Here is a 24,620-nt window from a genome sequence, read left to right as displayed (position 1 = left end):
TATAAGTAATAGTTTGTTTTTTTTGTTTGCAGTTAATTCAAATTCAGTTACTATTTTAAGTGACAAACAATTATTTTGATTAATATTGGTGTTTTCCAACTTAATGCGTGTAATATTGTGTGTTTATATGAATAAAAACAGTTTCACTTATAAAAATAATAACATGGCCACTTATCAATATAGGGTTAGAGTTTTAAGCTCACTCAGAGAGTACAAACATTTAATGAATTATTTTTTTTTTTTGATAAATTGTTTCCAGTTGTTTTCACATCATTCGAATCGAGAGATAATGTGGTTTTGCCCAATGTTGTTTTTTTATTTAGTATTAAAAGAAAATCAAGCTTCATTTCTACTCATATTAAAAAGATTCAGTGCATTAGTGTTATCTTATAAGTTGCATGTTGTTTTTCTATGTTTTTGTTTTTTTAAGATGTGATTTTGCCAAATGTTTAGGTTGGTTTGATCTAATAATCATTGATTCTATTATTAATTTTCATTTACCATAGGATGACATTATATTTGTAAGGAATTTCAATTTGTTTAAAAACCTTTGTTTTTTAATGATAGACTAGGAAATTTGGCTTCTAGCCCAATAAAACACAATGTGACAAATGTCTATCATCTCTTACCTAATATTTGGATTGCAGAAATTTCCCTCTGGACCATAGGTTTGCAACAACAGATGCCACATACAAATTTATTATGTTTAGATTATTAGCCACTATCTTATATAACTTTAGAATGCCATTAAATACACATTTAATTGTTATATTAAAATACTACATTACATCCTAGAAGCAACATCTTTAGAAGAAGTAGTTCCTATTTTCCTCTTAAATAATAAGTACTCCTACAGCTCCCAGTCATCATCAGGAGCTATTCTGCACTTGGGACAGATATGGGATTTCCCTCATTGACATAACAATCTTTCTCTTTTCCGTTACAAAAAAAATATAAAGTCTCCCCAGAATAATTCCACTCCCGATTGGATGATCTCTGGTCATTCCTACATTGTGGAATAACGGTATTAGCATGCTAAACGAACACTAATGTACCATTCAAACATGGCATTGCAATAATACCTACTTGTGCCCTATGAGTAAATTGGTCGCTCACTCGATTTGTACTTTTGTTTCAGTAATTATACTTTTTACAAACATAGTTACATTATTTTTTTAGGTAATTCATTTAATTATACTTTATTTCAACCTGCGTGATCTACTGGATGCTCTTGCTATATAATCTTCCCAACTCTCTCTTGCTTCAAAGACAAAAAAAACAACATTTCTTTCTTCTCTCTTTCGCTCACTCACCTAACAATTTATAATTTTCGTCAACAATTTTTTTAGCTTTTCTAAAACAAAAAGAAAACTTTTGTGAAACAAAGCAAAAAACTTAAAAGATAAAAATCTTGAAAAAATAAAAACTGTACTTTCATCTAACAATTTACAGTTAAAAATAAAACATCTTTTCTTGAAAAATAATATTGTTGATAAATAATTTGGCAAAAAAAATCTTGAAAAAAAAATAAACAAAACATTTATATTCAGTCACTATACAGTAGGTGTTTGTTATTTTTATTTAGTGTATCTCTAGTTTTTTTTCAGTTTGCTTGTTTGTTTTGAAATTAGTCTATGTCTGTTACTGCGCTCAACTTAATCCGATGATTGCCGGTCACATCTATCCATAATTGACAAGATATCCTGGGAACCCAGGTCAGATTCGGCAAGATTACCTGTTTAGATATTTTCCATTTTTTTGCTTCCATACCTTAATTGACAGACCTGCACATGTGTTTGCAAATTAGGGTCTGGTTTGAGTCACAATTACCGATTTTATACACCAATTACGGTTTTGGGCAAAGATGTAGAATTATTTCCCTTAGATGAGAAAATTTGAACAGAATTACAAAATTACTTCTCCTAGATTAGAAAATTTGTTTAAAAAAAAAAATAGCAGAATTATCTTCTCTGAACAGCTAACATAATTTTAAACTTAAAAAATAGTTAATTCCTAAACAAAATTAAATCCAATGGTCAATTTGAAATTTAAAAAATAGTTAATTCCTAAACAAAATTAAATCCAATGGTCAATTTGAAATTAAAAAAATAGTTAATTCCTACACAAAATTAAATCCAATGGTCAATTTGAAATTTAAAAAATAGTTAATTCCTAAACAAAATTAAATCCAATGGTCAATTTGAAATTTAAAAAATAGTTAATTCCTAAACAAAATTAAATCCAATGGTCAATTTGAAATTAAAAAAATAGTTAATTTTTTTTTTTTTTTTTACAAAGGCATCACCACATTATCAAGGCCCAGAGGCCACTCAAGGATAAGGGTTAAATATATATATATATGGAACGGCTCATCAAGAACTTATTTACTTTAGACTTGAACACAACCATATTGTAGTCAGCCGGAAAGCAGGAAAACGGAAGACAATTCCACAGGCGTGCAGTTCTAAGAAAGAAGCTTTGTTCATGGAATCTACGTTTAGGTTTAGGCACAGATAAAGAGTGGGGGAAATTATTGATAGTGTTTACAGCTAGACGAGTGTTTCTTGTGAAAGTTTGGCGAGGGGGGACCATAGATTGAAGCTCAGTTGAACACTTTCCATAAAAATAACGATACATCAGAGACAAACTCGCAACATCTCTTCTGTGAGATAGAGGTTGCAAGGAGGAGAAAAGGACATCTCCTACGAGGCTACGAAGTCTATTTTGAACTCTATCAAGGCAGGACAAGTCCTTTCTAGCAGCTCCTGCCCAGATGTGGCAACAGTATTCCATCCTTGGACGTACCTGGCTCTTATATAGGTAGAGAATAGCATCAGCAGTGAGATATCTACTGGATCGATAGAAAGATCCCACCATTTTTCCAGCAGCCTTGGCAACAGATTTGATATACGTGTTCCATTTAAGATCAGGAGTAATGGTCAAGCCCAGAAGCTTGTCAAAACTTGAGGCCTCCTGAAGACGAGAGCCATTCATTTCAATTGATGACAAATGTGAATTAGAATGTTGATGATGTAAAGAGAGAAGCTTGGTTTTAGATGCATTAAAAGTAACCAGCCACTCCTTTCCCCATTGTACTACGTGCTTAAGATCAGAGGAGAGAGAATTGGAGAGAACTTGGTTGTTTACTGTCTTAGATGTGGTACCATAAATGGTAGTGTCGTCAGCATAAATGTCTACAAATGATGTAAGGATATGATTTGGAAGATCATTAATGTAGATCAGGAAAAGAGTTGGGCCCAGGATGGATCCCTGAGGGACACCGGCATTAATACTGTGAGCTTCTGATTTTTGCCCCTCAACTACTACTCTTATGAACCTATCAGAAAGAAATGATTTAATAATTGAGAAGACTTTTCCAGCTATACCATAGCTAGCGATCTTATGAAGTAAACCTTTATGCCATACCCTATCAAAGGCTTTAGATATGTCAAGAGCAATTGCCCTAGAAAGATTGCCACCGTCGAGAGATTTGCTAATCCTATGCGATATAACTGTAAGCACATCTGCTGTAGATCTAGCAGAACGGAAACCATATTGAGTGTCACTAAGAAGGTTATTTTTGTTGAGATGTTTGATTACTTCTGTATTTAACACAGATTCTAGCAACTTACTCATGACGCACAGGGGACTTATTGGCCTGTACTGAGAGGGGGATGAGCGATCACCTGAATTCTTAAATACAGGGCATACTGATGAGATTTTCCAGGGAGATGGGAAACTATTCTCCTTAAGACAACGTTTAAACAGTTTTGTAAGTATGGGCGCTAATTCAGGTTGAAGTTTTTTGAGTACTATAATTGGAATACCATCAGGGCCAGTTGCTTTACTCGAATCAAGGTTTTTGATTAGCTTCGCAACATCACGTACAGATATACGTATATCACATAGCGTGTTTTCTGATACAGGAGGAAATATTGGGGGTTGGCGGTCTTGGTCGCAAAGGGTAGAATTAGCTGCAAAGTTCTTGACAAAGAGTTTGGCTTTGTCTGATGCTGACGAGATTACCTCAGGTCCATTGATAATAGTTGGGATGGAGCACACGCTTCTGTTCAGGATTCTGTTTGCTATTTGCCAAAACTGGTGGGAACCAAGCCGCTGCTCAGCTACTTTGGACTTAACATTTTGAGCATACAACACTCTTGCGTTCCTTATTACTTTCTTACAATGGTTGCTGGCAGTCCTGAAAACGGCTTTAGTTTCCATATATCTATTACGTTTGAAGCAGTGGAAAAAGTGATTTCTGTGCGCAATGGCAGCAGCACATTCTGGAGAGAACCATGGCTGGCTGTTAGGTTTTTGCTGAAACTTTTTAGAGAGTATGAAATGGTCAATACCTACAATTAACCATTCAGTTAGGTCTAATACTATAGAGGACACATCCTTTTTAAACATGGAATGCAGAGGTAGATCAGATATAAATGTACGGAAGCTATCCCAGTCAGCCTTAGTGTATCGATATACTGTACGATGAAGAGGTACGTCTGGGGACTTATTACATTTCATTTTTATCTTAATTGATACAACAGAGTGGTCGGAAGATCCAAGAGGCGACAGAACAGAAACTGAACATAGTTCAGGGCAAGTTGTGAGAAAAAGGTCTAGTAGGCTCGCATACTGGCCGTCATTATCGGGCACACGGGTAGGTTCCTGAACAATCTGAGTGAGGTCATAGGCAATGGAGAAATCATGACAGAACCTCCCCTCATCATCAGTCTTGTTTGAGTGGGTCAACCATTCGACGTTGTGAACATTGAAGTCTCCACATACGTGAATGTTAGCTGAAGGATAAGTAGAAAGGACTTGGTCAATTTTCTCAGATATGCTTTGAAAGATAGTAACTCCGCTGTTGTGGGGGCGATAGAGAGTAAATATAAATGCAGTAGTGTGAGCTAAAGCAACCCGGAAGCACATATAGGGTAAGTTAGGATCTTCCCTGGAGATGTCCCTCCCACATGGAAAGCTATCTTTAATATAGGCACATATTCCATGCCCATGGCGATCTTGGGGGTCAGATTTAGAAGTTAAGTTAGAGTATCCTGAAATTGCAAACTCATCTAGGGAAATAGCCTGTCCAATGCCAGTTTCACTTAAAAATAAAAGGTCTGGTTTAGTCTCCTGTAATTGGGTTTCAACCTCTGGAAGGTTAGAACGAAGACCCCTGATGTTGGAGAAGGAGACATGGTAGTAGGGGTCTACGTTGGAAGTTGGAGAACCGGGTTTAATCGTGTATTTTTTCTTGAAACTTGTCATGATGAAATTTTGGAATTTGTGGACTAGGTCGACAGATTTACTTAGAGCAGGACAGAGAGGGGAAATTAAGAGAGAAAAAGAAACGAAGAATTTTTTTTTTTTTATTTGTAGCTAATGATAAGGTAAAGCCGTAACAATTACCCACTAGTATGGCATCGAGAGGCCCCACCAGAAGCTACTGCATGGTCCAGAATCCATTCACCAAATGGCAATACAGCAGCCCCAGTACTTTGCACCTGCTGATAGGACAGCCTCCTTAGTGGTTAATCCAAGGTTCGGGTCCCTGACTATCAGGCGGATAACGTCAGCCCAGACAAAACGTTTACCTCCAGCACCCTTACTAGTGACATGGCTACAAGGATAGACATAGAAACAGAAAATTTCCGCCATCTCAGCCAACTGATCGCAAAAATACTGCCAACCTAGAAAACAGCTTTTTCTTCTCCCTTTGTCCAAAAAATCACTCATTTAAAAAATGAGGACTGAGAGACAAATAAGAAGAAGCGAGAGTAACAGGAGCTGCCGATAACGCATCCACAATGCGTTAATTCCTAAACAAAATTAAATCCAATGGTCAATTTGAAATTAAAAAAATAGTTAATTCCTAAACAAAATTAAATCCAATGGTCAATTTGAAATTAAACCAGAAACGACAGCATAAAGAATAAAGACATTTTCTATCTCTTGAAAATGGATGTCACATCTGAAAATATTTGAGAATTTACGATCTAGAGTCAGGTAAATAAATGAATATTTATTTAAACTATTGAATGGTATTTATCTACAACAATTGATTAATTCCTGTATTGACAAGCCTTCAAAAATACATTTTATCTGATAAACAATGCTTCAAGCAAACTACGATATGCTTTTTTTAGCATTTACGGGTAGGTATGCTGAAAACGATAATCATGATTAAATTTGGGGGAATTATTTTTCCACATCCCCACCCAAAATAAAAAGGGGATTGTCTACTCTGAAAGCTGTTCTTTACATGGGGATGTTGGGGGTGTCTATTCCAAAAGCTGTTCTTAACATGACAATACTCAAAGAAGCAAAGTCAAAAAGTCATAATTGTTTTGTTTTACATGTTAGAAAGATATAAAAATGGAATTTACTTTAATACTATTGGTGGAAAAGTTGAAAAGAAGTGAAAGACTTGAACAACAAACGGAAACAGCTAGGACCGCTACCACTTATTTCGATCACTGTAAACAGTTTATATACAGTGAGAATCCCTAACCTTAAAATTTGTTTTTATTTTCCAATTTTATTCTAATGGACCATTTTTCATGATTTTAGTAATTCATACTGATTTACGCGTTCCATTATAATTGCTTCTTTTTTTTTTTTTTTTTAAATTAAAACAGTACTTACATGTTATCACCCCAAACCATCACTAATCGCCAGTGAAAGCCAGAATATTTCATTTCAGCCACGGCTGCCAGTGTCCGCAATTGTTCAAGGACAGCAGTGGTCACTAACAACAACAACCGTAATTTACTTTTTTTGCGAGTGGGAAGGGACAGGTTTCCACCAGGCAATGCCAGTTGATGGGTCCTGCTAATTTCCAATAAACTTCAAAAGGTCATTCAGTGCCTAATTGTACTACAAAATAAATTTGGTATCATTTTTTTTTTAATTGTCCATTTAATATTTCAATGGACTGATCAAAGCGATTTTTATATTTCCAAGAAAAACAAATGATTAACAAAAAAGAAATTGCTTGAAAAACCTTGATCAAGTCAAAAGCTTGTACCATTAAAAAAGTAAATGCATATATTTAAAAAGAAAAAAAAATAATACGGTTTAGTTTTTTAAAACTAAAAACTGTAATATTCATTTTATAATATTTCAAAAATAGTTGAATTCTATTTTTTTAATATTTGTTTATTTTTGTCTTTTGTATGGAAGCCATGTTGAAAATAAATCAATTAGTGAACACATTCTTTCTTATGCCATTGGTTCAGCAAATGGCTGATCAATTCATATAGCAAATTGATTGCTTAGTCTCCAATATTGTGCTATTTTTTATTATCTTTTTCAGATTTTTTGCCTGCTTTAAGCAAAAAGGTTTTGTACAGATCTGCTGAGTGTCCAATGAAAATTAACAGTGAATCTAACTAAGTATCCATTACTGAAAGAATTATTGGGTCAGATGGAATAAATATAAATGGAATCTCATTTTCATTTTCAGTTAAAATCCTGGGTTAAAGGATAGAAATTTACCACATTTATATCAAGAATTCCCATAAAAAAAAGGAAAAAAGAAGAGGATGTAGGCATAAACCGGTGTTAAGCAAAACCATGTCATTTTTTTTTGTCATTACTTTTGGATTTACTTCTTAATTTCCTATTAATTTCTCTTTCTCTCCTAATAAGAGCAAAATTAAACTCAAAGTAGATTTCTAAAAGTGGGAAAAATACTGCTTCTCCAAGAAAAAAAAAAAAAAAAAAAAAAGGGGGAATCTGGACTGGGAACAAAAATTAACACTTGCCTCACAAATTAAGTAGTGGGTCAAAAAGAGGATGCAGTACCCTAGTGATGGAGTTTTCCTGCAAAAGTAGTATCAAGACCTCTCTCCCACTATCATTGAATTGTTAAATAAGTTAAAGAAACTGACTAAACCTTTACTTCTTTCATTAATGACTAGCGGGGTTACCCGGCGGCGTTGCCCGGGTGTTTAGAGATGTGTGTGTTGGGCGGGGGATCAAAACAAAAGAATAAGCGAAGTAAGAACCTGTTTAAATATTATATATATATATATATATATATATATAAAACAATGTTAAAACTTCTTTAAAAAAAATCGTTGCTCGGGTGTTTGTGTTGAGGGGGGGGGGGCTAAAAAAAAAAACAGTTTTGGTAAGTAGTTAGGATCGAACCCGAAACCTTGAGGCGAAGGTGGAAAAGAAAGTGTGCAAAAAACCTGAGACGTTACCTGCTCGGCCAACAAAGAGCAACGGAAACACGTTTGAATTTATTTATTAAATATTAAAAACAGAATTGACACGTGCCCACAATAAAAGTTAACTCCGCTACTTCTATTTGACCTCATTAATGAAATCAAATAGAAGCAGTGGAGTTAACTTTTATTGCGGGGCAGCTTTTGAGTTTGTTTACTCAACTTTGGCTGCTTGTTTCCCCAAGATGTGTGTGTGGGGGGGGGGACCAGCTCCCCAGAAAAAGGGGATTATCCAGATTGAATAACAATTGTCTGATATAAGGAGTTTGACCCCACATTGATCAAAGCTGATTGCTACTGGACGTTCCCCCGGTGCGATTGCCGGGAACAATTCTTAGCTTTGAATTAGTTTCGGTTTTATACAAAAAAGCTGAACGAACACAAGACGGGCTGAAATAGCAAGAATTTTGTAAAAATCGACGTAAATAAATCTAGACACGACCCGCGTTCCCAAATCTTTGATATTATTATGTAGGGAGTATATAAACACTTCTAAGCAATAGTAACCCCCCTGGGACCATCGGCGAAAAAAGCCTTTTCGAGACATACAAAAATGCGCGTGCCGCATTTGCCTTTTATATAAATAGACTGATGGAACCTGTGACCCATGTAAAAATTAATTTATTAAATCTAACATATAAAGAAAAATCAGTCAGATTCTCAAAGTTAGGCCCAAACAGCATTGCATTTGACAAATCTATATTTTATTTTATCTAGTCAGAGAAATGTGGAAATTTTCAATGTGTTTTTTTATATTAAAAAAATTCCAATCAATTTTAGTTATTACATATTCTATCCAAACCAATAATTATTTCAGTAATAGAAATTTAGAAAAATTCACTGCTACTGTTGACTATCCAATGAAATCATTATTTGCTTAAATTTGATATTGTAACTGGCATACAAAATCAGTCTGTTAAATACGAAACTTCTTGAGATTTAAATTTTCTATTCATTTTCTGATGATTTGTTCATCAAACAAGAGCGAGACAAAGATATTCATGAAACATACTTCACTGTTTAATAACACTATGGATGCTCATTGTCATAATAATCCTTTCCTTTACATTAACCAATACGAGTTAACAATGCTTAAGGAATGACCAACAGCAGAAAAAGCTGAAATCAAAATGAATTTCCCACATGTGTGTGTGTGGGGGGGGGGGCATCATTCTAAAAACTAGATTTTGTTGTAATACAGTTGGACATAATAAAAACAAAAAAATCCAGGAAATTCAAGTGTGTAACTCCAAGCAGTTTCCAATTTAGAGCATTTTCCATCTTGTGTAAATTGCGTTAAATGTCATTTAGATGACATTTAAATAATTACATTTTCTTGAATATTTTCAGTTTTGAACATGATGTGTCCCTGAAATTTTACTATAGAAATGGCATCAGACTTGCTCAGAAATTAGGCCTTCTATATGATTTTATCAGATATCTTTTATATGTGCATCAATATGGTGCAAAAGAAATGATATGCGTGATTTGACATTGAATTATCCAGAAACCACAAACCTTCTTTAACAAATCACATTTAAATTTGATATTTACAGCTGCAATTACAATTTGCAATAATTTAGCTTTATTTATAATGGAATTATTTTCAATATCTTAAACATCCAATAAAATCATTATTTTCATAAACAACTGCAATCAGTTTCAATTAAAAAAATCTAAATTAGGAGAAAGACTTCAAGTATAAAATAGACAATAGAAAGGAGACAGGAAGTCATTCTTTAATGAACTAAAAGAATAACTACCCTACATACATCATGAATAGTTTGAAATACAGCAAACTTAATATTTTACCTTTTCAGAGAGGACTGCCATAAAAGAGCAAGACAATAAGAGAGAAAAAACATGAAAAGAAAGCGTAAGAAAAAAAAGAAATAAAATTCAGTCAAATAATGACAAAAATAAAGTTCTAATGATTTGCCAGAAATCAGCCTATTCTTATTAAAACAGATTTCAACATAAAAGCAAAAAAAAAAAATCATATTTAGCAATTTAAATCGAAATACGCCTCTTCTGAATAATAAAAAAAATTTCACTAAGTACTCCCATTAATATTTATTTCGTTAATTGCTTAGTTTACAAATTTTTCTTCATTCATAAACTAAAAATTAAACATTATATATGATCGAAGATTTTGAACATTATCCTTATATCTGCATGCTTCTATACATTTTTCAACGTTCACTATTCTAAGATAATTTAAGCTATTCCCCCCCCCTTCGCCCATACCATGCTTTTGTATCGAACAAAAAGGTGGAGCACTTCTTCATTATAATAGTGAATTATAATAGTAAATTATAATAGTGAAATTATAATAGTGAATTATAATAGTGAAACATAATAGTGAAATTATAATAGTGAAATTATAATAGTGAAATTATAATAGTGAATTATAATAGTGAATTATAATAGTGAAATTATAATACTTAAATATAATAGTGAAATTATAATAGTGAAATTAGAAAATCAAAATAGTAAAACCAACAGTATCGACTTAATTCTCATGTCGCAATAGTGAAAATATCCAAAAACGATGATTAATAATTAATGAAATATAGTTTTTGAAGACAATTAGTGACAATTGAGTTTTGCTAAAAAAAAATAAAATAAAAGGAAGCAGAGAGTTCAAATTGTAACAAGGGAGGTAATTATTTTGTAAAAAGTTTTAAAATGTAAAATTAGGTAAATTTAGCAAAACTCCATTTTCACCTCGAAAACTGTTTTCATTAATAATTAATTTTCTACCTTATTTTTTTTTTTTAATTGTTTTTCACAATTTTTGGATATGTTCATTACTACGACATGACAATTGGTTTTATTTGAAATTCAATATTTCGATTTGCACTCTAATCGCAAAGAAGTGTCTAAAAAATAAAGATAGCTGTTTGACTTACACATTTAGATTTATAAGCTTGTTTTGATTTTGTGAAAAACAGAATTTTATTCAACTCAAATACAATTTTTTTAAAACGTGGATTCATTTCACATGTGACATACTTTAGGTTAAAGATTCACTCATTTTCAAATAATTTTTAAATGAGTCTTTTTTTTTTTTAATGTTTTCTGTATAATACAGCAAATATCATGTTGAATTAGTTTTCTTTAAACTGTATATTTTCTTATAAGGATCTTTAAAAAAAACGCTAGTGACTTTTGGGTGAGAAAGTTAAAATTAAAATTTATTTTTTTCAGGCCTTAAATAATTTTTACATTAATTTTTTCAGTATTTTCTCTTAATATATTTTTTTTTCATAAGGTATCATTCATATATTTCGGCAATATCTTTAGTTTTAAATATATTTCGCCAAATTTTAGTCACAATCGTAACTTTATGATAAGAGTTGTAAACTCTTCATTTCTTTTTTTATAACTCCTTAAATTCCATTAAAATGTTTTTTTTTGTGTGTGTGTGTGTGTGTGTGTGTGTGTGTGTGTGTGTGTGTGTGTGTGTGTGTGTGTGTGTGTTTGTGTGTGTGTGTGTTTGTGTGTGTGTGTGTTTGCGTATAAAAAGAATGCCCCAAGTTTATTATTTTTGTCAGGAAATTCTTTTTTTGAATAATAATAGTTTAAAAAATAACCAAGAGACACAAACATATTTCCATTAAAAAAAAATAAACGTCTATGACATCATCATCATGACAGGCTCCTTGTCCGGACCAATGTGACTCTTCCTCTCCAGAGTTTCCTGTCTTCCATCAGCTGCCTCAGATCTTAAATTAAATTGTGTTTATATATTTACTTTCAAATAGTTTGGAATTTTTTGCATCAACAGAAACACTAACGAAATTCATTAATTACTTAGTTTTTGGTACTTATGTGGAAGATAGACTGTGCTGAAATAATATTATTATTTAGAAACCCATTCTTAACTAAATTATTCAACAAATTTTTCTTTAAGGTTTGATTTTTAAAAAATATTTCTTTATTTGTATTTAAAATATTTGTTGGAGTTTATATTGCTTTATTTTTTGTAATTTATCATTTGTTTTATTTTTTTATTATTTATTATTCGATTTAATTTGTTTATTCTTTAAATTTGTATTCCAGTTTTTGCAATATTTGACTGTCTCCTGCTTCAAACATACATGATCTCGAATACATAATTCTATTTTTTGTTTTTATTTATATTTATTTATATAAAGTTCAGTTTAAATCAGATCGTATTCTTTTCTTTAAATGCATTTTTGAATACATAATAAACGAATTTTAGTCTTTAAAATCCATGAAACAAAACATTTACTTTTAACATAAAAAACTTTTCCTTCTGAATTAGTTTTTCTTTTCTTATTGAATAAATTCAGTTTCAGTATAAATCGTGTTTCATATTTTTCTTTTTCAATGCATTTATTAAAGATTTCTAATAATTTTTGTAAAAGAAACTCATTCATTGACAGTCTGACTGTTCGACAGATCTTGCTTGCTAATACCTCGGGCATAACATCATTTTTAGTTACTAGGCCTACTTGACAGTGGCCATGATGGGATAGGATCCTGAAAACAGATACCATGTTCGAATCCACCATTCGACTTAACATGTTAGTCCACTTGTCCTTTTTGGGGGGAGCTGGTTTTCCCTACATTAAAACCCGACCTTGCGTCTAACTCTGCCCTCGTGGGGAGGCAAGTAAATAGGAACGTGTTAGTCCACATCGGAGGATTATATTTTCGACAGGACATTTTTGCGCTAAACACCGATATGTGTGAACTGTGTCATTTTATATGTAGTTTTAGTTGACCCAATTGAAAAATAAAGGTATTTGTGTATATATGCTACCGCGCTGAAATAATATTATTTAGAAATCCATTCTTAATATGGAGAGGGGATGATGTTTCGTATTCTGTACTTTCACATAACATTTAATAAACAAATATATCGCAACTTGAAAATACTGTTAAAAAATAGTGCAGTGACAGATGTATAAGCACCAAAATAAAAGGAAAATATGAAATTTTGGGTAAGTTTTTATGATGTGCTCTCCAACGTATTATAACACCCCCCCCAAATTCCCCATGTTAAGAAGGGCTTTCGGAATAAACACCCCCAAGCTCGAAAGCTGTTCTAAACATAGGGAGGTGGGGGAAGGGTATTCCGAAAGCCGTTCTTAACATGAGGTGGTTGGGGGCGTGATACTACGCTGGGGCAGGTCGTAAAAAAAAAAAAAAATATACCAAATTTTGTACTTAATGGAAAATACAAATATTTGGTTACAGTGAGAAGAGGGTGGGGACATTAGTCTTGTCAGTAGGACCCATTTAATACTCATTACCAACGTTGTGTTGTAAACTAAAACTTGTAATGATTAAAATGCACTAGCAAATCACTTGTAATAAATATTTTTTGGATTTGCGATCATTATTTTTGGTTAAAATAAAATCAATTCGGTGCAAGTCTACTTTGGTCCACAAGTAATCTTTTTTATTATAAAAATCTGAAAAAAATATTTATAATGTATGTACTTGTCACTCCATGAAAAATGTCATATTCCAAAAATCACGTAAATCGATCAAGTTTTTTTTATTTAAGAAAATCAAATATTATGAGACATTTTATCGAAGAAAAACTTCACGCCATCTTGTTTTTGAATAATACATTACTAGTGACACCTATTGGAAATGTTTGGAATATAAGTCAGCAAGGGGCAGACAATCGACTTTCCACACTATAGAAAAAAAAAACTTGGAAAATTAAGACATTTATCAGTTTTTGAGGATGTTGAAAACGAAAATAACATTTAAAATTCCAGCAAACGAGTAGTTTCCAAGATATGAAGAATTTTACGTAAATTGAGCACCCACACGTTGACGCTCCTCCAACAAAAATTCGGCAAATGTGTATTTCAGCGGCGTAAATTCAAGTTTTACACTAGTGGTGGCCATAAAGTGGGTGATCATTATACGTTAAATTATTATAGAAAAGTGATTCCTCACCTTCTTTAAACTAATATTTCTTCATATCTTGGAAACTACTCGTTTGCTGGAATTTTAAACGTTATTTTCGTTTTCAACATCCTCAAAAACTTATGTCTTAATTTTCCAATTTTTTTTTTCTGTAGCGTGGAAAATCGATTGTCTGCCCCTTGCTGATCTTGTATTCTAAACATTCCCAATAGGTGTCGCTAGCAGTGTATCATTCAAAAAGAAGATGGCGTGAAGTTTTTCTTCGATAAAATGTCTCATAATATTTGATTTTCTTAAATAAAAAAAAAACTACTCGATCGATTTACGTGATTTTTGGGATATGACATCTTCATGCAGTGACAAGTACATACATTATAAATATTTTTTTCAGATTTTTATAATCTGAAAGATTACTTGTGGACCATTTATAGACTTGCACCATCAATTCTAATAAATGGAAACAGTTATATTTATATCAGCGGGAGATTTTGTTGAATTAAGTCATGAGGCCATTAAGTTTATTTGTTTTTGTTTTTTTTAAGAATTTAAGGGTAATAAAAAGGCGATGTCACGTTATGAATGTGATTGTTGATGCAGCAATTTCTTTTTCTTTGCGCTCTAACCTTTCACTAGGAGTAAAGTGTAGTATCTGTAGAATGTTTTTATGAAATGAATGTTTTTGTGAAAGTTCGGATATTACACTTTATTTTTCTGTCCACAATGAGCGAATGAGCAATCCTTCCAGACTGAGGCAATTTTTGATTTGTTCCATCCAGAACACACACATCTCTTTTTAGGGAGGGGAGTGTCAACTGGATTTTCCCTACATTAAAATCGATTTTGTGTCCAACTCTTCCTTCTTGGAGAGGCAAATAAAGTAAGATTATGGTCAACATTTAAAACTTCTTACCTTGAAACTTATTTTAAAAAGTATGACGGTACTCATGTACTTATTGATCCGTGCTGAAATAATAACGTTATTATTTAAAAAGCCATTCTTAACATGGGGAGGGTGTTTTGTACCTATTCTGTCCTTACAATTGAATAAAAAAAATATCATAAAACTTTAATTAAACTAGGAAATACGATTTAAAAAATAGCGCAGAGATCAATAAGTGCATTTAGCACCAGTATGACAAATTGATTCTTATAAAATCCTTTGGTACTTATGCACTTTTGTGATCGTGCTGAAATAATAACGTTATTTTGAAAGCCATTCTTAACATGGACAGGGTGTTTTGTAACTATTCTGTGCTTCACTGCTTCCACCTAATAATAAAAAAAAAAAAAAAAAGGATATCGTGAAACTTGAATTTAACCTGAAAAAAACTATTAAAAATAGCGCGGTAACAAAAGTGCATAAGCACCAATTCTTTTATTAACAAGAAAAAAAGCGTACGTGTCATTCCATGCGGAGAAACAAAAAATAAATATACTCAAAATGATGATCGGGGGGGGGGCATTTTTGTAGCCCTTTTCGGCTTCCATACAAAACATGAGCAATCATTTGTTATTGTTTTTCCAGGTGAAATTATGTACTTTGAGTTTTGTTTTTGCGTTAAGATTTGTTGACGGATTGTGATAGAATTGAATATTTATAAAATGTATTTATAAAATAAAGACAACTCAAATATGAGAATAAGTAAAAATCGTCATTAAAATTTACAAAAAAGACTTTGTACTTGGATGAAATTGCACCTGGAGGATTTCAGATCGTCTGGAGCCAGTTTTGAGTATCGACGGAGAATCTCGGATTAGTCTCGGAAATTGCAGAAGCAGTTTACAACCTGAAAACCATCATCTTTTTTTTTTTATGAAGGGGTATTTTTTAATTGTTAATTAATCGCCCGCATGCTTTATTGTCGTCTGCCTTGCATTTTTTTTTTTTTTTTCCAACTTTCAAATCGTAAACTACTCCGGCAATTTCCAGGATAGTTCCTCGGAACTGACTCCATTATTGTCTCAAATCTTTCGGATGGCCATTCCTTATAAATAGTAAAGAATTTAAAGAAAAGTATCGAAGAATAAATTCTTTTCTAAATAAAGAAAAAAAAAACATAACTTTTTTGTTTTGTTTATTTATTTATTTATTTTAAAAAATTCGTTTAACATTAGAAAAACTGCAAAATAAAAACATAACAGGATAATTATAACATTACCATTATTACAAAAGAACCGAAAATAAATTGAATGTTTGAAAAATATGGACTACTTACTTTTTTAAAACCGACAAAAAAGAGGGTCAACAAGTTTAAAAATACAAAATAATTTTGTATTGGGCTGATAACAGAAAAACAATTAGGCCCCTTTTGAAGCAAGAAATTATAATTTGATGTTATGAAGATTATTTGCATATTATACATATGTGGGCGGTGGGAAGTGCGATTAAAAACATAATTGTCAAAAGGGTTGGATAAATAAAGAGAAATATCGGAATGACGATTAGTAGGAAATGTGAAACGGAAGAAGAGAAGTAAACTCATTCCACTTCCGGTTTTGGTTCCCTGTCTTACATAGTTTAGGTAAGAAAACGTGGAACGGCAGAAAAAGAAGTGAAGTGATTATTCTGCGTTCAAGCCTCTTAGTCAGCTGCCGATAAACTTTTACTGTTTTGCGTTACAATAACTTCCACGTTAAAAAACGACCCGGGGCGGAGGGGGGGGGGCATTGTAAATAGGTACACTTAGACTATTCTGTCCTGGTCAGTGAAGAAGTTTTTCTAGACTGAGTCAATTTTTATTTTTGTTCCAATCCAGAGTTCCCTTCTAAAAAACCGACCTTGTGTCTAACTTTGACCTCGTGGAGAGGCAAATAAATACAAATTCCTTGATGTGTAGGGATCTGATAATGCCAGAGCCATCTCCGTAATGGTATACCTCAAAGACTCAAATATAAGTTTTATTATATTATGAGAAAGGACAATTTTCGACTATTTTGAATATGATTGAACACCATCCATCAATTTAAATGCCCGGTGCTCTCGCTTATTGGCTCTCTGTATCAGAGCAATATCTAATAAATAAATAATTAGTCTTTAGTGGAAGGTTGTTGGTTGAGAGTTAAAATGGAGTGTCAAGTCAGCTGTGTAGGTAGGGATCTGACAGGTCGGCTTATACTGCATAAGAAAAAGTGGTCACCGATAAAATACCAACATCTCCAGTAAATCAACTTGATTTAACAGGAGCACAGACAGATTTCAGCTAAAAACAGAATGTAGAAATTTGGAGTTTTGCTATTTCCTGGCAAAGAACATTTTTTTATCATTTTCTCATCACAATGTCAGTTTGGAGCTCATCTGTCTCTTCTTACCAACAAGGTGGGCAGGAATGAAAACGCGACAAGTGTCCATATGCAGTACTACGATAATCGTTTGTGTATTGATATGTGAATGTAAACAAGCTTGATTAAACCAACTAAACTACAATGCATCATAGTGCAAGAGAATGTGTGTACATACTGAAGAGGTAGATCTATCATGTAACTGCTACACTACCTCCTGCTTAAGCCTTCAGCTAATAAAACAAGATATTCTTTACCTGCTGTAGTAGCACATAGAATACATTTAAATGAGCATGCAAATTGCAACAATATGGTAAATAACTGTTCAGTGTGATCAAAAATGCTTTTATTTTATTACAAAATGTTCTTTTGCTTAAAAGAGAAAAAATTTCCTTCAAAAATTAACCAAGTAAAATTACTATTCTCAAAAAATTTCATTGATTTTGAAAATATGTAACTGCTCAGACAAACGTATACTTGCATAATCTTTTTGGTTAATAACATGTCAACCATACCGTGTTGTGATAACGTGAGTTGGAAGACATGATTTTGAAAATTATATTTCACTTTGTTCAGAAAATAAGAGTATATTTTGGATATGATTTCCTGGTTGACATTCTCCAAAAATGCTTGTTTCAGTCTGTCAATCAGCACAGCCTCTTGTGCACATAGAATGTGTACATAGAATGTGCACATAGAATGTGTACATAGAATGTGTATATAGAATGTGTATATAGAATGTGTACATAGAATGTGTATATAGAATGTGTATATAGAATGTGTATATAGAATGTGTATATAGAATGTGTACATAGAATGTGTATATAGAATGTGTATATAGAATGTGTATATAGAATGTGTATATAGAATGTGTATATAGAATGTGTACATAGAATGTGTATATAGAATGTGTATATAGAATGTGTATATAGAATGTGTATATAGAATGTGTATATAGAATGTGTATATAGAATGTGTATATAGAATGTGTACATAGAATGTGTATATAGAATGTGTATATAGAATGTGTATATAGAATGTGTATATAGAATGTGTACATAGAATGTGTATATAGAATGTGTATATAGAATGTGTATATAGAATGTGTACATAGAATGTGTATATAGAATGTGTATATAGAATGTGTACATAGAATGTGTATATAGAATGTGTACATAGAATGTGTATATAGAATGTGTATATAGAATGTGTATATAGAATGTGTATATAGAATGTGTACATAGAATGTGTATATAGAATGTGTATATAGAATGTGTACATAGAATGTGTATATAGAATGTGTATATAGAATGTGTATATAGAATGTGTATATAGAATGTGTATATAGAATGTGTACATAGAATGTGTACATAGAATGTGTATATAGAATGTGTATATAGAATGTGTACATAGAATGTGTATATAGAATGTGTATATAGAATGTGTATATAGAATGTGTATATAGAATGTGTACATAGAATGTGTATATAGAATGTGTACATAGAATGTGTATATAGAATGTGTATATAGAATGTGTACATAGAATGTGTATATAGAATGTGTATATAGAATGTGTACATAGAATGTGTATATAGAATGTGTATATAGAATGTGTATATAGAATGTGTATATAGAATGTGTATATAGAATGTGTACATAGAATGTGTACATAGAATGTGTATATAGAATGTGTATATAGAATGTGTACATAGAATGTGTATATAGAATGTGTATATAGAATGTGTATATAGAATGTGTATATAGAATGTGTACATAGAATGTGTATATAGAATGTGTACATAGAATGTGTATATAGAATGTGTATATAGAATGTGTACATAGAATGTGTATATAGAATGTGTATATAGAATGTGTACATAGAATGTGTATATAGAATGTGTATATAGAATGTGCACAATAAAAAGGTGTCATTTCAAATGAGCATGCGATATGAACTGAAATAAGGTAATGGGAGTGGGGCTTTAACTTGTACGAGCCTTTTTCAAGTCTCACACAAAACACACATTCATATTTCAAGCTGTCATATACATACGCGCACACAAACATACGCGCACACGTCCACACACGTACATACACTCACATTCACGTATATATACACACACACTTACGTATACACATGTACTCACACATGGACGACGTCACTTCCGCTTTCTAAGGAAATACACATGCGCAAAATACACTCTGGAAACGAGTATAAAAACAAGGCGATAAGCTGTTTCTAACTCTCTTTGGAACCAACTCTCAACTAGAGAGGTTGGGCGAACAAGCTGCGCCCCGTTTCGGCGCGCGCACACGCGCACCTCACGCCCACTTCCTACTATGTATGGGGCACGAGCTAAAGGCTGTATGTATACATTCTCACCCTTTCTCTTTCCACCTACTACTGGCCACTAAGAACACCTTCGCGTCGCTGACTACTAACTGGTGACAACTCTAATATCCTCCCCTTTGTCTACACGCTGGACTACCATTCTCAATTTTCCTACAACATTTATTTCTCTTCCCACGCACGAACAAACAATAGTGACCCGAACTTGAGATGAAAACACATTTCCTATTCTTGCTACAACACTAGTCCTGCAACGGACATTGGTTACATACGCGCGGACATGTTATAACTAAAACATTCATTTCTTTCAACAGCAAATAAACGACATTTATCTTATCCATTAATTGAGTCTTTGTTTCCTTCAATTCCCATTCGTTTCATTATTATTTTGTAACGGGATTGGGGTATTTATATATCCTAGTCCCCTACAAACTTATAAACACATGAGTTCATGATGGAAGGTTCTTTAGCTGATTTAATGCTTTTGGTGCCTTTGGTCATGAGTGGCAAAATGAAATAGAATCTAAACCTGTTTTATTTGTTTTTGGTGTTTCATTTCAAGCACAGAGGAATCTGGTAGGATAGACATATGACTAGATAATGTAATGGGGATTTCATATGGCAATTCAGCTGGAGAGTATCCCAAACCTTATTTTATCTCTATATAAATAAAATGAACTCATTTTTTCCCGTCGGATTTTGACCTTAATAGGATTAAAAATCAAGATATTTCATGCAAATATAATATGCACAAACGGCAGAACAATATCTGAGGTGTGTTATAGGCTTATTATTTCTCAAATTCCTCGATAATCTTAGATTTCTATACTTTTTCTGCTGAGAAGTCACGGCCAAAATCGGTTAAGATCAATGGAAGTGGTAAAATATTTTCTCTCTCATAAATTCCTCCTCCCCCTGCCACCACTTAACACCGTTTGGGGATCGTTCACAAGGAACAGTTGAGAAGAGAACACCGGTTTGGCTTCGTAGTTCTTTCATGTGAAGTTATTTAAAATCACTAAACTAAGCTGCAGTGCTCTGTGGCGTAGTGGTTAGCGTGCTGAACAATAGACATTATTTTTCACGTTCGCGCCGACCTACCGTAGTCGTTTTTTTTTTGTTTTTTTTTCCCCCTAAACAACTGGAATGGACTTTTCTTGGTGGCCGAACTGTTAACGTTGCAGATGTTTTTTTTGTTTTTTTTTTCACACTTTATTTTCCTACTTTTACTCATGACTCCAGGTTTGATCCTTCCTACTTACCTACCATAACATTTTTTAAAACTCCCCCCCCCCGTCCCGGAAACAAACACTCGGGCAACGCCGGGTACCCCCGCTAGTTTATTAATAATGCAACAGTCAAGGAGAACAATGGACACCACATACTCAATCCAACATGGCTTTTAATTGCTGATTAAAGCACTTGACCATTCTATTGGAAGCTGGGTGATAATTAGTAATCTACATATGCTTAATGCCATGTATTTTGGATACACATAATTCATAACTGCTTGTTATGTTATAATGGTTGGTGACAATTATCAGGTTATTTAGTAGGAGTAACCTTGGCTGACCTACCAGGGTCAAACTAAATCTATGTGCATGTGTGGTTGAATCTTGTATCACTGGTGCTGAAAATTCTGAGTGAAGTTCTTATATGTCTGTGCATCTTTAATTTCTGGTAGGATAGAGAATTTTATATCTCATGTTTAGGTAGAAGAATCTGATTGAATTAAGTTTTATTGTGGTGGAAATTTCAAGGTGAGCCAGTTCATATAAAGAAGGAAAGACAATTCCACGTTGAGCATTAGGAACTAAGGAGCGAAATGAGTTCAGAGAGGCCTCACATAAAATTTGTTCAGCCGCTATAGAGATTGAAATGTTCTGGAATTTGCAAACAGCAAATTCTGTAGCTGACCGATTTAAATCACCAAAAGATAAGCAATTTGATGATTGTTAAAAAGAAATGGTGAAGAAGAGACAGGGTATCGGCAGCAGTGTTCTGCGACTCAGAAATCTACCATATGTTGTTGGAGAACTCGAAAATGAAATCCAAATGTCTAGGAGGAATATTTGTTCAGTTCAGCACAGTGTGAACATGAGTGTATGATGATCTGTATAAATGGCAAATAGAAACGTTGTTATTGTTGTTGTTGTTGTTGTTGTTGTTGTTGTTGATTATGATGATAATGATGATGATGATGAGGATTCAGAACTTTTGATATTCATATAAAAAGTTTTTATAAAGGCCAAAACAATCATATTGAACAAATAGTCATCAGTAGCCATCAATACACTGTCACTCCACAGCAAATAAAATCATTAATTTTCTGCCAACAGATTCGCTCAGCTTTAGATTCAGCCAGAATCTGTTGAGGAATAATTATTATTTATATTTCTCCCATACAAGCAAGCAAATAAACTTGGCATCACAACTAAAATACTGCTACTGCTGCTGATAAACTCTCTCTCTCTCTCTCTCTCTCTCTCTCTTCCTCTCTCTCTCTCTCTCTCTCACACACACACACACACACACACACACACACACACATTTCATTATTCAGTAAACTTTTAAAGTTACATAAAATAAACACAAAATACATGTTCAAATAGTTCAAAGTGATGCTGGATGCATCATGGCCACTGATTTTTAGATGATTAGTTCTCACCTGAACAGTGGAGGATGCAAGAGGATGCGATTCTGGCATACAACATCATCAATGAGGAGTTTAAATTTATCTTTCAATTAGTTTTTCACCCCAGCACCAAGTCATAGTGTTTACAAGATCCAGCAAAAAATGTATAATAGGCGCTTTTGTCTCAATAAAAGAATGGCAGCATTCTCTGTCCATATTTCTGTTCCATGGAATGGACTACCAGAGGAGGTAGGCAAGTATCCATGTTTGAAGTCATCTCAAACAAACATTTAGACAACATACACATGATATAACTTGTTGCACTTTTTTTCTTTTTTTGTCAGTGAACTTGATTTGATTTGAATTAGCACACACAGAATCTCTAAAGGACAAACTGGAAGAATGAGTCCACTGACAGCAAGCCAAGTATTTGCTGGATGACTATTTGGGTATACTAGGCACTGTATGATCTTGACACCTGCCTGCAAGAACTGCAAAAACCTAAGTCATCATCTTCCCTGACAGAATGGGGACCACTTATGAATTTAATACTCCCTTGACACTTCCGCCTTCTGAGGAAAGCGATTCAACCCACTTAGGGTGAATGCCACTGCTGTAACTGTAATGATGATGATTTATAGAGCAGAGCTGATGCTATGCTAGAGATCAAGTTTGAGCTGTTTCTATTGATTGTCATCATCAGATGATTACTGCAGTTGCTGTTCCTTTTCATCATTGTTGTCATGCCAGATTGATATCGTCAAAGCAAATGCCAAAAAGCACTTCTTTCATACAGGTTGATCAATTGTTGCTGCCTTGATGTAAGAAATAAAGATATATGAAGAAAGACAAAATTGTATTTATCATTGTCATATCAAGGACTGCTAGACTTTGGATTTCCCGCTCTGTTCCCTGCTTTCATTACTGTAATAACCTGCAGAAATTTAAATGTAATATGAACAGATATCTTGCAACTCCATTCTCTATAGTCCTCCATAAGATGCAATCCGGCAACATCATGAACAGATATGTGGATTTCGCTCAGATTATTTTCAGTCTTGGGAGGAAATTCAGGAAAGTAAGCGGCCCTGATCTCGTAGGGTTGAGTTTTCTGCAAAGTTCTTGACAAAGATGCTGACAAAATCACTCTAGGTTCATTGATGATGGTCAAGATAGAGGATGCACATCTGTCCAGAACCTTGTTTGTTATTTGCCAAAACTTATGGGAATTAAGTCTGTTTTTTACTCTGCGTTTGATGAACTGAACATATGACTTTCTTGCATTTTCTATAATCCTTTTGCAGTAATTGTTGGCTTCTTTGTGTTTTTCTTTTTCAATCAACTTCAAACAATTCCAATGAACTCAGTGTTTGAAGAAGCTTTTTTTTACAAGGCAGTCACCACTTATCAAGGCCTGAAAGCTACTCGAAGATAAGGGTTAATGAGTGTCAAGAGGTCATTGAGACAATACCATAATGATGGGTAGTGGTGGAAATTTGGTAGAATTTAATTATTTTAGAAGGTAGCTCAACAAGAATTTGTTTACATTGGGCTTGAAAATGACTATGTTGGAGTCTGCTGGAAAGCAGCCTTGCAATATAAAGTCCTACAGATGGGCAATTCTTGGAAAGAAACTCTGTTCGTGGAATTTGTGTTTACTTTATGGCACAGGTAGGGAGTAGGGAAAATTGTTGACATTTTTATGCATGCATGGCCATTAAATCATATTTTATGTTTTCAAATTTTTTCCAAAGAAGATAATAACAATTCAGTAGCCATTTTAAATGCAAACTTTGCTTAAAATAACTACATTTTAATATGTTTCTCAATGCTTAACAAATACATTCATAGCTTCTTTCACCATCTCTGATCTATCAATCTACTGTGCTCAAAAACTTCTTGTGGCTGCCAACATCCTGTATCTCTTCAAAGCCACCATTCACCTATACATGATGTATTGTTGACATATCTGACCTGGAGCATCAACCACTAGTCTCTTCCTATTAGACAATGTCCCAAAAAGAAGGTTCTAATCTAATAGGTCAAACTTCAACCCAGTGTCGCAATGTTGTATCCTTGTACTTCAATGAAATGTACTTTGAGGAAATGTACTTTGATGAACTTGTGGCATTTGTGCTCTATCGACATAAATACCCCCTGACCAACCCATCAAGCAGCAAAACCCCACACTTTCCTGTCAGAA

At 33.3% G+C, this 24,620-nt stretch overlaps 1 protein-coding gene across 2 annotated transcripts in view; it reads right to left on the bottom strand.

Moving 5' to 3' along the window:
* The window catches only part of LOC145265455 (uncharacterized), a 32,967-nt gene extending 14,823 nt beyond the window's left edge, over positions 1-18,144 (bottom strand). The window contains exons 1-2 of one of the 2 annotated variants that reach the window (XM_080121315.1): positions 16,370-18,144; positions 15,064-15,422 (exon numbers count right to left, since the gene is read on the bottom strand). The gene's annotated coding sequence lies outside the window, so the exon portion shown is untranslated. The remainder of the gene's footprint in view (positions 1-15,063; positions 15,423-16,369) is intronic. The other variant, XM_080121314.1, reaches the window with a different exon arrangement.
* Positions 18,145-24,620: the final 6,476 nt, after the last annotated feature.

The sequence above is a fragment of the Euprymna scolopes genome, chromosome 40, assembly GCF_053919585.1.
Source record: "Euprymna scolopes isolate OS-2025 chromosome 40, ASM5391958v1, whole genome shotgun sequence".
NCBI lineage: Eukaryota > Metazoa > Mollusca > Cephalopoda > Sepiida > Sepiolidae > Euprymna > Euprymna scolopes.
This window is presented reverse-complemented; position numbering and strand designations above follow the sequence as displayed.